Here is a 6,422-nt window from a genome sequence, read left to right as displayed (position 1 = left end):
AAATTAATCTTTACAAGATATTTTTTTGACTAATTAATATTTCTAATAAGTTTGACCATACTTGTAAAATAGAAAAAATTTCATCATTTTTGTAGGATCTTAATTTGAAAATAAATCGTAAAATTTTCTAAATAATAATACTTAGAATCATATTAGTTTGTTATATTATAGTGTTCTTAGTCCAAACAAAAAATAATACACCCAAATGTTACCAAAAAATAATTAATTTTTATGAAAAAAGTATTTAGACAAATTACAATATATTTAATAAAGTATTAGTTTGTGAGTAATTATAATATTTTTATTAACTCTGTAAAAAATATATATATTATCATTAGGATCAAAATTTTCATAATATATATATATATAATTCTTTTTATCAACTGTATTATGATTTTTTTCGTAGGGTGATTTTTACATTATTAATTTAAACTTTGTATTATCATTTTATATTTTGTTATTATAAAAGTATGAATGTTAATTTTTTTTATAGGAATGTTATTCATAACATATTTTTTATAATTTATTTTTACTGAATAAAATTTTATGTGCTAGATTTTTTGTTATTTATTGTATATGGATAAATATCTAAATTGATATTTAAACAATTTTAGATCGGATATTTTAGTCCTTAAAATTTTATTTTTTAGAAGTCCTCGTTTATTACTCTCATCATATAGATTGGTTCTTCCATCGTTTATTTTAAAAGAATCTAATTTCTCTTAGAGTGTATTTTTGGAACTTAACTATTTTATAATAAAATTTATTAAAGATTTATTTGTTCAATAAATATATTAAAAATTTAATTGAAAACAACAAAAGGATCAATTTATCAATTAATTTTTTTGGAGTCTTATTTATCCTTCATATCTGTTAAGGTTAATTTTGTCAGCAATGTAAACTTTAGGATCCTATTTTATAACTTATTCTAAAACAAATGAGATGTTTAAAGAAATTGTGACATTTATTGCTAAAATATAATTATGTGCAATTTATAAAAGAAGTTTATAGAAATAAAAAGAAGTCTGACTTATGTGTTACACCGAATTTTCAATTAGGTCCCTATACTTTTTTTCTTTTCAATTGAGTCCTTATAAGTAAAATTTTTTTTCAATTAAGTCCCTGCTGTGTGTATAACGTTAAAGTTAACAGAATATTCTTGATAAAAAATGAATATTCTTTAAATTTAGTTGGAGTGGCTAGCTGAAGAAACATGCATTATTCCAAAATACCCAAATCACCCCTTGCAGTTTATCACAAGTAAAAAAAGAAACCCTAACGTTCTCTGTGGAGAACGCGATTAAGTCGTCCTCTGCTTCCCCTCTTTCGGGCCATCGTCAACATCCGTCGCTGGGGGCTTCTGCAAGGAACGCTTGGTGATTTGCCGTCCGTCGCCACCTTCCCTGTGAACCAATCTGCTCTACTCTGTTCCGTTTGGAGGTGGTCAGCGCGTTCTCCGTCGCCGTCCGTCGCGGTGAAGCCCATCACCGTCACTGCACCGTATCGATCGGAGTCTCGTAGCGCCTGGCCTCCCGTCCCCGCATTGTGCGTCTGCTCCATCTCCCTGCGCTCGAACGTTCTCTCTGAAAACAGGTCAAGAAAAAAAGCTTCTTTTGTTAGTTTTAAAAGTGGATGTGTATGCTAATTTTTTTTTATAAAAATGACATTTGTTGAATATCTATTTCTGGGATTGATTTTTGGATTGTTTTGATAATGGTTGATTTAGGGTTTACAATATGGATATCTCTGTGCATGGATTTTGTTAAAGGGAGAATTGAAATATAAATTAATTTTACTAATAATAAATTGTGTTTATTCTTGAATGTTGATTGTTGTGGCTGTGATGATGTTTTTTAAATGGATTATGTTTCTGTTTTTAATACCTATAGTGATGGGGGACTCAGATTTCACCATAGACATACATCATGGTGGCAAGTTTATGACAAATCTTGAAGTAACACTAACTATTGAAGACGTGAAGCTTCTCATCATGATAAATCTTTTTTGTTACTTCATGCCTTAATATCTTATTTCATATCATGTTATGTGATGCTTTGCGCCCCCAATTTGAGCTAGGATTAGTGGATTACTCATTGATCCTTTTATTGGGTCTGCTATGCAAGCTTCAATTAGTTTTTATTAACCATGTTTGCTGATTTTGTGGAGTAGAAAAGAGGCAAAACCTTTGTAGCAATGAGCAATGTGATTGCTTTTTACTTGTGGTGTTTGTTATATTTTCTTATCTTTTGTGTAGCCAGTTAATTGATCAACATAGTTAATGATATTCTAGATATGATGATATTCCAACCTTTCTTCTTCATCTTGGTGTCCAATTTTAATCTCTTGACTTTTGAGGAAGAATTGATTGACTGAGATTGGGAATAAGGAGAAGCTGAATGTTTTAGGGGTGTTCTATTCGTATTGTGTTGTTTTTTTTTCAGTTTTTTTAGTTGTTTTTAGTTCCTGTCTCTTAAGTTATGAATTCTTAAGTTGTGTAAATTTGTAGTTCAATTTCAGTTTTGCTTAATTGTTTGCAACTTCTGTTTGTTTTTTAAATTATATTCTAAATTTATATTCTAAATTTTGTTGATGGCTATGATCCATGGATTCTTCAAAATTAAGGATGTATTGTATTGCACTCATATCTTTCAAAGAGTATTTGAGCCAAGGGAATTGGAGTTCTTGATCCTTATATCAGACAAGGCATATACAAGGAATGAAGTTCTGGATATGGTAATATATGTTTTCCTTGTTTAGTACTACTATCTTAACATATATGCATGCATTTATAGAGAAAATAAACTGATATTTATTTGTTTATTTTTGTCTGATAAACCCTTTCAGGAGAAGTTGATGCTGAACATATTGCACTTTAACATGTCTGTTCCAACAGCATATGTTTTCATTAGAAGGTTTCTAAAGGCAGCACAAGCAGACAGAAAGGTAGCAACATGCTTGATAAAATTCATAGTTAAAAACTCTCATTTCTTTTATTATGATGATAATCATTGATATGGTTAAAATTACGAACTTGTTAATTGATACTTACTTACAAGTTTAATGGTTGGTTGATAAATCCCGTTTTGACGGTTTATCTTGTATTGATTTTAAGAGCTTTTATCACCTTTTACCCACATTTATTCAATGAAATAGCATGGTTTTGTGATTGTCTCCTTATTTGTGCTTAGATGTGAAAACATGCTTTTCAACCCTTAATTTGATGGTTTTAATCTCCCTTTGATTCCACTAGATGCCAGAATGAAGAAAGAAGCATGAAAAGTTGGAGAACTCATGAAGAAATGAAAGAACCGGAAAGCTGTCAAGCCGACCTCTTCACACTTAAACGATCATAACTTGAGCTATAGAGGTCCAAATGATGCAGTTCCAGTTGGGTTGGAAAGCTAACATCCGGGGCTTCGCAACGATATAAAATTTGCCCTAGTTTCACTGCAGATAGGGACGCGTACGCGCACTATACGCGCATGCGTCGTTGTGCCACCTGGTTCACTTAATGCAATCCGTGGGCCAGCGAATTCTCAAGTCTTGTGGGCCAAATCCAACTCATTTCTGATGCTATTTAAGCCAAGGATTGAAGGGGGAATGAATATACTTTTCATACTTTTGATCATTAGTCATAGTTTAGTTTTAGAAGTAGTTTCTTGAGAGAGAAGCTCTCACTTCTCTCTAGAATTAGGAATAGGATTATGATTTGTTCTTAGATCTAGGTTTTAATCTTTGCTTTCTTCTACTTCTACATCTCAATTCCTTGTTGTTAGATTCATTCTTCTTCCATTCTTTTATTGTAATTTCCTTTACGTTGTTCTTATACTTTGTTGTAGATCTACTATTGTTCCTTCCATTTTCTTCCAATTCAATAAGAGGTAATTCATAATAATTGTTCTTCTTTGCTTTTCTATTGTTGATCTCTTACCTTTGTAGTTAGATCCCTCTTTAATTCTTGCAATTTATGTTGTTTACTTTTATTGCCTTTTATGTGTTTGTTGAAATGCCTCTTCTAGATATAGTATAGATTTTGTTCCTCTTGACCTAGGTAGAGTAATTAGTGACACTTGAGTTATCTAATTCCTTTGTTGATTGGTAATTGGAGAGATTGCTAATTGGTTTGGAGTGCACTAAAGCTAGTCTTTCCTTGGGAGTTGGCTAGAACTTGTGGCTCAAGTCAATTCATCCACTTAACTCTCCTTTATTTAGTAAGGGTTAACTAAGTGGTAGCAATGAACAATTCTCATCACAATTGAGAAGGATAACTAGGATAGGACTTCTAATTTTCATACATTGCCAAGAGCCTTTTATAGTTGTTAGTTTACTTTCATTGCCATTTACTTTCATGTCTCTTATCAAAACCTCAAAACAACTCAAACCAATAACAAGACACTTTATTGTAATTCCTAGGGAGAACGACCCGAGACACAACTACAAACTTGACTTTTACTTGGGTTGCATATTTGGGGAATCATAGATTTTATTTCTAGGATCATCCCCCTCTGATGATGCTTTTTCTTACTTCTAAATTTACTTTCATTTTAGTCCCTTTACTTTTACATTATGTTCCTATAGTGGGAACATAACTTTGTCCAAATATATATTTCTTCTTGTTCCATTCAACGAAATAATGGAAATTATTGGTATAGAAACAATTTCATTCATTATGAGAAGTATTTCATTATTGCTCTTTGCCCAACATGTATAATGTAATGTTTTTTTTTTTAATAAAATGTGTGTATGGTTTAATCCATGATTACTCTTTAGTTGACAATTCAAACAATCATCTTGAAGATAATCCATGAGCATTGATCGGAAACTTGTCTCGAATTCAAGATGCAGCAACTAAACCGAGCAATTGAACCATAAGAATTTGGGCCAATTGTTTTAAGAATGCTCATCAGCTCATGTATCATTTGAACCATAATATATTACTAGAGAAAAATATTTTAAGAAACTCATATTTGTACCTAGATTGATTAAGGGTACACAAGTAAAAGAATGATAGTGATAAAATAAAAAAGGATTATAAGAATATTTTTTATATTGTAGAATCATTGAATAGGGATTATAGGGATTATAGGAATATCTTTCATTGAATATTTATAATTTTATCAAATTTTCAATTAGGTCCTTGTACTTTTTTTCTTTTCAATTAGGTCCCTAAGGGTATACAAGTAATTTCACAATTTACTAACAGTTTTTTGACGTTTAACGTTAACAAGGATTAAATTGAAAAAAAAATAATATATAGGGATCCAATTGAAAAGAAAAAAAAGTATAGGGACTTAATTGAAAATTCGGTAAAACTATAGGGACCTGCAGAATAATTAAACCTTAATTTTTTATAAGAAAAATATTGTTATTATTGTTAATATTGTTTTAATTATTGTTATAATACTATTATTACAATAATTATAATTAATGAAAATGATAACTATAAATTAAAAATTTTTATCGTTATTTTTAAATGCTTAAATAATATGTTTTTTTATTAAAAAAAGTTTATAAATGAACCAATCAATTTTTTTTAGAAGAAAATGAATAATCAATAAGCTTTTTCTTAATAAATTTTCTAATACTTGTTGAAAAAGAGGTCAGTCACACTAACTTATCACAGGCTCAATTCATCCAACACGGCAACACAAGCTAGCTATAGATCGGACAATATTGTAATTTTATCTCTCTCTTGGTGGGTGAAGAAAAGGACAAATATCTTCTTCACCATGCTCGTTAGTCAAACAAGTCTACGTACAAGATTCTCATTCAATCTCATTCTTTGATTTATTTTATTATAAATCTCAATGATTAAAAAGAATGGAACATCATGTACTGCTAAAATACAACGGTATATGTGAAACGCTTCCTATACTATTATCAAATAACTTGAGACTATAATAAACTATAGAATTTATTAATTAATTAGAAATATAAACTTGATTGAAACTACATTAATTATCGATGTTGATTGTACCGACTCTGCATTTTTATTTAATGGAACCAACCAAAATAACGAAAAGGAAAGACCCGTGGATGTGTATTTTCCATGAGTGGAGTTTTTGTAGTTAACATGTCATATAAGTCTAGTGTCTAGGTTTCCATGAGGTAGATCTATGACTTGTTGCCTGAGGAATAAAGATCAGAACATCTTTAACTTTTTAGTGAAATTATTGATTGTATGCTGAATTTTAATTGTATAATTAGCATTACTTATAAAAAAGGAAAAACTACTATTTGTACCCATAAATTTTGGAGACGTTGACAAAAGTATATATCAAACAAGAAAATTAATGTTGTACCCATGAAAGATGGTTTCGTGTGACCATAATACCCAAATTGTAATTTTTTGTTGACTTTTTAATAATATTCTCAAATTACTCTTTCTATCTTTTTCCTTAAATTCCAAATTTCACAACCCT

This window comes from Arachis duranensis, chromosome 9, assembly GCF_000817695.3.
Source record: "Arachis duranensis cultivar V14167 chromosome 9, aradu.V14167.gnm2.J7QH, whole genome shotgun sequence".
Lineage (NCBI taxonomy): Eukaryota > Viridiplantae > Streptophyta > Magnoliopsida > Fabales > Fabaceae > Arachis > Arachis duranensis.
This window is presented reverse-complemented; position numbering follows the sequence as displayed.